This window comes from Papaver somniferum, chromosome 2 (assembly GCF_003573695.1).
Source record: "Papaver somniferum cultivar HN1 chromosome 2, ASM357369v1, whole genome shotgun sequence".
NCBI lineage: Eukaryota > Viridiplantae > Streptophyta > Magnoliopsida > Ranunculales > Papaveraceae > Papaver > Papaver somniferum.
Genome location: NC_039359.1, coordinates 131146983 through 131157696, shown reverse-complemented (window position 1 = coordinate 131157696; position 10714 = coordinate 131146983). Strand labels below are relative to the sequence as shown.

Below are 10714 nucleotides of genomic sequence, written 5' to 3'. Positions count from 1 at the left end.
CCCATAATATGAGGCCCTTAATTAAAAAAAGTTTAAATCTAGGCCTCGAGTTATTAAAAAACATTCATGCCCTTTTATATATTGTCAAGTCCCAAATTAAATAAAATTTAAATTTAACCCCAAAATTATTAAAGTATAGTGTGAATGTGTAAACAGAAGTTACACATGCATATGACATGTGTATCCAGAAGTTACACATCCTTATGCCATGTGTAATGCAAAGTTACACATCAAAAAAATAGACATAAAAAAGAACGCATACAAAAAAATACATGTATTACTTTAATATTCATTTACAATAATTTCTTAGCATTGTCTATTGTAATTGAGAGTTACATATGCATCTATCTAGTGTAATTGAGAGTTACACATGCATCTGATTTGTGTATTCAGCGTCAACTCCAATTCCAGCGAGACCATTATCACATTTAAGCAATTAGCTTTTATGAAGTTATCTGAAACCTGAAATATAACAACACGCAATCAGTATTTATAAGATTAAAATGAACAATACATACAATAATGTATATTCAGTTTCACCTACACGAAATCACATTCTATCATAAGGAGATGTGAAATCAAGTAATTAAAAACCAGAGCTTAAGAAACAACTTTGCTGCAAGAATTCAAATTTTTTGCAAACTCAAAAAAAGTGCTCATCAAACACACCAAAGTATAAGCATATGCAACAGATACGCATCCACATAGCATGTGTAACTCACAGTTACACATTCAATTAGCATGTGTAATTCATAGTTACACATCCAATTAGCATTTATAACTAGCAGTTACACATCCATAAAGCTTGTGTAACTGGCATGCGTAATTTTTGGTTACAAGGTTTGTTCATTTTAGCACGTGTAATTATAAGATACTCATGCATCTGTCTAGTGTAATTCAGAGTTACACATGCATCCTACTAGTGTAATTAGGAGTTACACAAGCATATAGCATGTGTAACTAGAAGTTACACATGCATCCTACTTGTGTAATGTGAATAAATGCGCAGTCTAGACATAGAATTTGAAACTAAAAACAACAAGAGAGGGATCTAAATAAGTGTACCAGCAAGCAAACAAATGTCGTCTTCCCTGTCCCGTTTTCACCAAGCATAACTACAATCTGAGGTTCAGCAAACTCTCCCTCCATGATATGAAGCTCAAATTTTCCTATATGCAATACGAAGTTAACGTCAAAAGATGAGGTCAATTCATGAACTATCGCATCCTTGATAAGGTGGTCAAACAATAAAGACTTCCAACACATATGTAAACGGGAAAATAAACAACCCAATTAGAAGCTTCACCAATACCTTTCTCATACATTAAGACAACTGAAAGTCCTAATGATTCAGCTAATCCAGATTCTTCAATTATGTCTTTAGTTAATGATATTTCATAGTTAAACAAGAATTTATAGGTATAATAGCAACTAAATCTCATTCGTTTAAATCAAATATGGCTTTTACTGAAATCAAATCTTAATTGTAGCATAAAATGAAATCAAATAATTACCTATGACGACTGTCACCACCACTTTCTAGCAAACGATCATCATGCATATTACATAGACTTTATATCCTATCCAATTAGCATGTGTATCTATAAGTTACACATCTAATTAACATGTGTAACTAGTAGCTACACATCTAATTAGCATGTGTATATATGAGTTGCATATCTAATTAGCACATGTAACTAGTAGCTACAAGTCCATTTATCTTGCCAAGTTATAACACTCTGCAAATATGATCAAACCATGAACTGTACAATAGACGTATAATGTATGTTGATGTATATAAGAAACCACAGACCTGCTTCGCAGAACGATACGTGGCATGACTATGAATTAACATTCGGATACACCAGATTGGCCTCCAACAATAAGCATGCAGTTCTGTACAGAAACTCCAGCATACTCTGCCCCAGCGCGCAATGTAGTTACCATCTTCTCAGAGCTGAATGGAAACTCAAAAGTATTATATTCCAAACTCTCTCATATTTCTTTTGTTACGATCTGAAATAAAATAAACAAACTTTTCAGTCGGCATGGTATTAAGATCAACACCAATACTACGCACCGAAGCAACCTCTTATGCTATCTTTTGCTTCTGTGCCTAAGCTACTCACAAAGAAAAACTTCAAAAATAATTTGAGTGCATTGAATAGTTTTTTTCCTTTTTATGGAAGAGTCGAGGGAGAGAGTTTTAGGATAAAGAATTAACCTGCTTTACTCGCTTCTTTAGCTAGATCATCATCCAAACTGAATGATGGTCCTTTACTGAGAACAAGATGGCCATAAAGCAACTGCCAACCAATGTTATCTAGTCATTCCAATATGCATGATATACCTTTTCATAAGAACCTGCAATATATAAAACATAAACTTTATATCCCATGATGTGTAACTAGTGGTTACAGATCCATATAGCTTGTGTAACTACTAGTTACACATCCATATAACTACTAGTTAGCAGAAATCACTAACCATTTCCAATTATAAACCACCTCCAAGCGCAAGTCCTCCTATAGCATCAACTGTTGGCTTTGGGCATCTGCATGGACGAACCACCATGATCAATCAAAGATAATCTAAGATTCAAAATAAAAGATTTGAACTCTTACCATCAGGTAAGGTTTCATACGAAACAACAACTTCGGAAATGAAAAATCAATTGATGCAAAAAACAATTTTGTTGTTCATTTTTAGCATGTGTAACTACTAGGACTTACACATGGATATGGGTAGTGTAACTGAGAGTTACACATGCATAGTAGCATGTGTAACCAGCAGTTACACATATAGTGGCATGTAAATCTGAAATCTCTTTGTACATATAAAGCAAAACACTAAATATTTAACTTACAGTGCAACAATGAAAATGATTATATAATAATTTACTGAATCATCTTGGTAGCATCCAAAATCACCTAGCCTAATTTTAGTTGAGTAATGTAAATAATAAAAATATTTTAAGATATAGGAAAAAATAGGACAGGCAAATGTAAGAACAGAACCGAACCTGACATAACTTCAACTGCGCGATGCATGTGTTCCAGACCTTACACTAAGCCTTTTCAAGGAAACTACCTTGGCATTGCGGGCACAAAACGACACCTAATAATTAGAAAGAAATGATATGTCATCAATTACCAAGTCATTACTCAAACAACATTTGGTTATAACGGAATGCCCTGATTGTTCATTCCAAAAGACCACTATATCCATAATCTGAAAACCAAGCCAACACCTAACTTTGCTAAATGTTCTCAACTGTTATAACATAGTTTTGTAGTACAAAGTTCTAGTATAACACATTAATTCCTATTTATGCTTTTTTATAACCTCACTGCTAATATAAAAATATATCTTGTAGGACTCCTATCAAGATAGCTGCCCAACTTGGTAGAGAGAAAATGCTCTCCTGGTTACTTCGTTATTATATGATGAGATCCCTAATGAATATATGGAGATAGAGAAGCTAGAAGTTACCGTTAATAAGCTCTTAAAACAAAGGAAATTGAGCACGGATTTTGAATCACTAGTTTGTAATAAGAGGTCCAGATTCCAGATGTGCTAATTACCTAATCCTAGAATGACAAGGACTTCCGCCACACACTCAGGCTCACCATACGACCTTGCCCCTAGCGAATAGATTTTTATTCGATGTATACTTATGGTTGTGGGAAATATACGACTAAAAACAAAGCTACTGAAATCCAAAACCTGAAAACAAACCATGTAGGATCCACACATTTTCGAAGATCAATACAATATATTCTTGTGCTACTAAAGTATCTTGAAAGTTACTCCAAACTAGGACTACACTAGTCTAGTGGATTAACTAGAGCTAATACTCTGCGTGGTTTAGTTAGAGATCAGATGTTGAGACAAAATGATTCTCCGCTTTCTATCTAGGATCTCACAGAAGTCCACTAAATTAACAAGTACTAAAAAATGAACTTTAGTTGGTAAATATAACATAAATTATAAACTCAAGTTAACTACTCATAAGCCACTCCCATGAAGAACGTCTAACTCCATCCATTTAATAATTAAAATTAAATTCTACCAACCCTTTTCTTCATTAGCAGTATGAAGCTCCCCTTATGATCAATGACCCTCCATCCATTAACCTACTGTCGTTTCCCATTACCTTAAATTTTTAACATCAACATTTGTCCAATTTTTACCTGTTCGTACCGGCAGTAGCGATAAATTTTCCGGTCCCTCTCTAAAGATACTCAAATTCACCATATAAAACCATATGCTACAAATTTACATGAAACATGGCCCGACTTATCTTTTCAAATGTTATCATATAAATTTCATGCATAGGTCAAGACACTCAACTTTAACAGTAACATTAACAACGTTCAAATCCACATGTTATTTCCATTTTCACAAATTTATCACGTCAAAATTCATAAAAACAGGTAAGGGAAGTGAAAAGAACCTCTAACCATTTTTTTCCTCTTTGGAGCATTTTATCGAACAGATTTTGAGCGCTCTGCTAAAGAGATGAGCTTGTTGTGGTGCGATAAAATTTTATTTGTAGTTCTCCTTCCCTGTAACTGGAATTTACAGAAACCCCAAAATTTTTGCAATCTGTTATTTGAAAACTCATGCAACAAAATATATTAGAACACCATGGATTCCAACACCACAACTTCAAGTGAAATAGAACAAGCTGCTCATGTCATACCGACAGAAGTATTTGTAACTGTAAAAAATTAAAGTAGGGAGCTTAATTACCACGCTTACCTCGAGCTTAATTGTAAACAATGGATTTACCTGCACCACCTACTCCAAAATACTCCTCTGAAACCTCTACCTACACCACCACGGCGACGTATGAAAAAGAGGAAATACTTCGTATTAAGAATTTCACTAAGACAAACATAAAACGATTCATACACTTAACGTGTGACTTCTGAGTTTCTAACTAACCATACACATCAATGAAACACCACATAAAACATCATATATATGTGTAGGCAGAGTGCATCTATTTTACAAAAAATGCTCAAAAATAAAGCAAATAAGGTGATGTTAAAATCAGAAAGCATGAATCAACTTACTTCCGGAAAATCATCGTACTTGATTGTATTCCTACGCAAATACATCAAAAAAATAGTCCCTCCAGAAACCTCAAAAACCAAATGAGGTATAGATTCTGTAACATAGAGAATTCGGTGTTAAATACTGAATCTGATAATTTCTCCATAGAGAATAAAATTTTGATATCAATCAATCAAACAACTAATTCCAATTTTGATTGCATTAAAATAAAATATTCAAGATCAGATACAAGTAGATATTAGCTTGAACTAGTTAAAAGATAAAAATAGATGAAATTCATAACAAATAGATGGGTAATAGGGATGATGATTCGTACATTTCGAATATGAAAACCGATTTTCAAAAGAGATTTAAGATAAATTGATCGATTGATCTTCAATAAAAAAAACCTGGAAAAAATTATGTGATTTACTTTCAGGATTTTTCATGTCAAAAGCAAGATAAGGATTAGACTATAGCAAATCTGAACTCTAATCTTGATTTCATTGAGAAAATTTAGTTGAAATCATTAAAGAATTACAAATCAGGGCTGATTACAAACCCTAAAAAATATTTCGTAAACAAAATTCGAAAAAAATAGTTCGAATCAAAGAAAATGATAAAAGGATGATAGATCGAAGCAACGATTCTAAAATCAGATCAAAATTCGAAGTAAAATCGAATTTATTAGGTATTTGAAGCTGTCAATAAACTTTTCAGAACTTCTTTTTGGTTAAAACATAATGAGAATCAATAGGAACAAAATATATGATGAGAAACTTATCTTGTTCTTTCAATATGATGCTGAATCTTCAAGTTTTCTTCGAGTTTCATCAAATTAATTTTCGATTCTTCGTTCTTCGCGGAGCAGGGGAGCAGCAGGGGAGAGAGAAAAACAATTAGAAAATGAAACCGAAAATGAAACTAAAAGATAACTTTATTAGCTATATATAGTAAAGGGCATTTTTGGTATTACGAATTTCCCCCAAACCCTAAACTTTATTACCAAGCCCTGAAATCTAAAGTTCTGGGCCTAGAAATATTAAAAAGTGAAAGTATGGAGTTGATAGGGGAGGATCCATTTAGTGGGGCTTCTATATATTGAACCCATATAGTAGGGGGTTCTAGTATTTTTCACAACTTCATATGCAGTGATTCACATATAGGCTTCAAATGTTGACTGCACATCCAGTATTGATACTCAGTGTGCAATTTGTGGGCACAGTGAGGAAACAATGGAACATCTTCTGTTTCATTGTAGGCATGCAAGAACTGTTTGGAGACTGGTTAATGTTGACATCGGCGAAGTACAAAGAAGGTGTGATAGTGTCTCATATGGGTTGAGAGTTGGTTTTTAAACATTAACAATAGTGATGACGACAGATGGTTAGCCACATTAATGATAACTGTTTGGATACTTTGGAAGGACAGATGCGACAGGGTTTTTCAGGGAGTAAAACTTAATCCTTTCAATTCCATTCATAGAATTCAATATCACCTGGATTCATATTTGCATGACTCTTCCATGAATGCAAGCATTGTTAATTCATCCGCGCTCTCTCAATGGAATCCTCCCATGCAAGATGTTTTAAAATTTAATGTATATGCTTCATTTGACGAGGAAACTAACACACTTTGCACTGGTATTGTCTTATGCTCTCACGCAGGAAACTGTGAAGGGATTAAAAGATTCTACACATATGGAATATTAAGTCCGGAGGCTGGAGAGTGCATGGCTATACGAGAAGCTTTAGTGTGGGCTCTATAAAAGCAGTTCACAAGAATACACATAGAAGCTGATGCAAAGTTAGTAGTCCAATCAATCACTGATAATGTCCTCCTTGTACAGTGGGAGAACAGGAATCTTCTGAAACAGATTAAGAGTCTAAGTTCAAGTTTTATTCAATGTAGTTTTTCGTATGTCAGTAGAGACGATAATAGGGTAGCTGATGCAGTTGCGAGAACTGTTAGAGAAACAACTACAAATGTAAACCTTTCAAATAATTTCTCTGAGGATATTTGTAGTCTCCTGGCAAGAGACATCAATATTTCTCCTACATAAGCAATAAAATTATTTCATTTATATAAAAAAATGTTGATCTTCAAATGTAGTTCTCTCCTTTATGACTGTTGTGCCGAAATCAATTGCCTTAATAAAACTTTGACAAGGAAAAAACCAGTGGGATAAAACCTTGGTACAACTCTTCACATGTAGTGCTTCACATGTTGTCTCGTACTTTACATGTAGTTCATCACATGCAATACGATCTTCAAAGATCGACGATTCTATGTTAATTGCCTCTTTAAAACTTTGTTAGGCTAACCCAGAGGGATAAATCCTGAACTAAAGAAAAAGAGTAAAATATTAAGCAAACTTAGAACATAGTTGGACTCGAATATGTTGCCTCATTAAAACCTTGACAAGGAAAACCCAGTGGGACAAATCCTTGATGAAGGAAAAAGAGTACAACGTGACAGATGCAAGTAAAGGTGATCTGTTCCCGATGATCACTTTTCTCTGTTGAAGTTGACTAGTTTCTTCAGAGCTCCTAATGCAGAAAATGCTCGTCGGAAAGACAATAGCCTTAGCTAGGAAATTACTTCCCTGTGTTTTGTTGTTGTCTCATTAAAAACCTTTCCGAGTAACAAAACCATGTGGGAAAAAACAACCTCGGTGAAGGAAAATAGCTCAACACACCATTAGATGCTCCCCCTGATGTCAGACAATTTTCATTAGTCTAATGCAGTCAAAAGGAGTTTATCACACTTTACTTTTGTGACTTAAATGTTTACAAGACCATGTTGTTGATTCTGGAAGTTACGTTGCTTAACAGAATATCGCGTTTGATTTCTTTGATTCAGATTTTTCAGTAATATCAACGCGATCTTTATGTCTTCAACGTTCAACATACTTGATCTTTTTAGTGTCGTCTCGCTAAAAACTTTGTCGAGTAACAAAACCCTTTGGGAAAAATTATTCTCGATCGAAGGGAAAAATAGTACGACACAACTTCAATTTAGGAGTAAATTATGTCGACATCGTATCCTTGGATCCTCCCCCTGATTATTTTCAGAGTTGTTCCAGACTGTTCCTATAGTCATGTACTTTTCGAAACTGAATATCGGTAATGACCAAGAAAATAGTCTACCATATCTCCCCCTGATTACTTTCGTGGGAAAAGAGATTATTGTTCCTTTATAATCAACAACTTTTGGATTGCACTTTCATTAGCATTCCTTTTAATGTCTTTGCAGGGATAAAACAAATTTATGTCAATGGTTAATTTTAAGTACATGATTACATTCATTGTACCATTTCAATGACGTTGCATTGGCGCTGAGCTATATCTAGATAACAAGTTCCCTGAGGATGCAAAATTTTATCGAGTACATTATTATACTAAGTACAACAATGCGTATATTATACTTAGATATGGGAATTTCATATCCCAGCACATCTTCGTCATCTTCCTTTAGACGAAATGGTCACTTACTTACATTTGAACCCTGACTAATCATGGGAGTGCTATCAGGATGCATGTCTTTATTAAATTTCCTGATAAATTTATACATATGCAAACTGGTGGAATAATATATGTACCACAAGCTCAATATTCGGTCGAGCTTTCTCAAGATTTTTTTATCTCAAATTCGGATTTCAAATAACTTGTAAGGTCTCTTATTACATTCAGAGTACCCATAATGTATGTACCATAGACATAGATAGCTACAATTCCAAATCAAGAACTTTCTTTTGAATACGTAAGGAAAAATAACTTACTTGTCTATCCCTTCCAAATCAAATAGACACTTAGACGGGTATATCACATCTGCATGATTGCTTATATCTGTAAGTGGGCGTTCTATCTAACTGTAAACACACTCTGTGGTTTAGAGTCACTTGATTTGGGTAACAAAAGGCTATCAAGTACTTTTGTATCTTCTATCTCTTGATTCTTTCATAGATACGTAACAACCACATACATATGTTGCATTTCAAGTCCTTCTGAAATTACCAAGCTAATTAAGTAGCGGAACACTATAAAGTTCATTACAAGAGAACAATTCCAGGGCTTTGTGAGAAACCTCGCGCCACAAGGCGAGTCTTTATACTCTAAGACTGCTTTCTTCTCATTATGCTTTGTGACAACTTAATCATGTATGTCCAATAGGCTTTACACTTGGTTGGTTAGCACTACCACACCAAATACCTGTATATTTGTCAAAGAACCAAATTCTACCCGGATTGTACAGTCCAAATATACTCTTCGTTGACATTAAGAAACAAGGAGCTTGGTTCGATCTAATCTTGCTTTATTTCCTTAAGAAAGTGTATATCAAATTAATCATAAATATGCTCGCATGATCTTTCCATTGACTCATGCGCATTCTCGTAATCCTTTAGGATTTCATTGTTCTCTGGAATCATCAAACTTCGGAGTGTCCTCCAGTATCGATTCATGGACATAGTCAGAGACAATCGAATGAGATGATTTCATTAAGGATACAAATTAGGTTGTGCCTTACTCATCTACTTCCTTTCTAGGTGAGTATTGATCGAACCTGGTGGTCTCTCCATCTAACTTTGTGGAGTCACGGTCTTAACTACACTTCCACCAAATGTAGTTACAAAACCTTAGTCTATGGTGTACCCCATACTGAGGATTTCTAACCTTGCAGGAACATTTGCAGCTGGTAAGTGTATCTTGTCACGTTTTCGATATCAGTGCACTTTCTGAAATCGATTATTCTTTGTCACTTCACATTTACATTTGTGGAGTACAAAAATCAATATGAGACACAATGGGAACACACCACGACAATTCATGTTGTTCCCTTATAAAGCACTTTCTTATCTCCCCCTAACGACGGGAAGACTGTCTCATTAAAATGACAACCCGCAAATCTAGCGATAAGAGATCTCCTACCAAAGGTTTAAAAAGATGCGGATAAATGTTGGGAGTAAATATCCAACATAACTACTTAATCGTTTTCATGACCCATCATAATACGACGTGGACTCGTAATGACACATATATAGTGCAATCAAAAGTGCGTAAGAATATGAATGTCGGGCTTATATCCAGTTACCAACTGGTACGCATAAAAGGTTGACTAATAATGGGTTCTAAAACAAATTAAGTAAAGATGCGTTAATATTTCATATTCCCCAAGCAGTTAAAGGTAGCTTCGTACACATAACTATGCCTTAAGCACCATATGTAACCTTTGATGATAGCCTTTGCGAGACCATGGGGTACAGGATGCTCTACATTGATCCTATTAAACATGCAATAAACATCAAGTCATTTTGATGTATACTCGCTAGCATTTACAAGGGGTGGTGAGCCTTTACATGTAAAATATGTGTTATTAGTTTTCCAAACGCAAATTTCTTAGGAACTATAACTAGTCCAAAATGTCACAAATTCACCAGATCCATAAATCACTTTAATGGTTTGCATTCTGCATGAATATTTTTCTAAATTTTACCTTGTTTTCTTTGTAATATGGATTGTTTACCATTTGCATCTTAGGATGCTCTCGATCCTGTTTTACTGAAGACTTTGTGAAATGATCGATATGCTTTCTTACTTAAAATCAGTAGGGGGTTGGGGGTTGTGCATCTAGTACTTTAGAAAACACTTATTGA

General features: G+C 34.5%; 1 long non-coding RNA gene across 4 annotated transcripts; it reads right to left on the bottom strand.

Annotated features, from left to right (window-relative positions):
• Positions 1 to 415: 415 nt before the first annotated feature.
• On the bottom strand, positions 416 to 5261 carry LOC113353949. 4 transcript variants are annotated; one of them, XR_003361627.1, is made up of 9 exons: positions 5082 to 5261; positions 4765 to 4834; positions 4457 to 4574; positions 3023 to 3117; positions 2488 to 2554; positions 2225 to 2364; positions 1814 to 2016; positions 1066 to 1169; positions 416 to 462 (listed from the first exon to the last, which is right to left on the bottom strand). It is a non-coding gene; the product is annotated as an uncharacterized LOC113353949 (long non-coding RNA). The 4 variants fall into 4 exon arrangements; XR_003361625.1 differs by having other exon boundaries at positions 417 to 462; positions 4464 to 4574; XR_003361628.1 differs by having other exon boundaries at positions 417 to 462; positions 1814 to 1957; positions 4464 to 4574.
• Positions 5262 to 10714: the final 5453 nt, after the last annotated feature.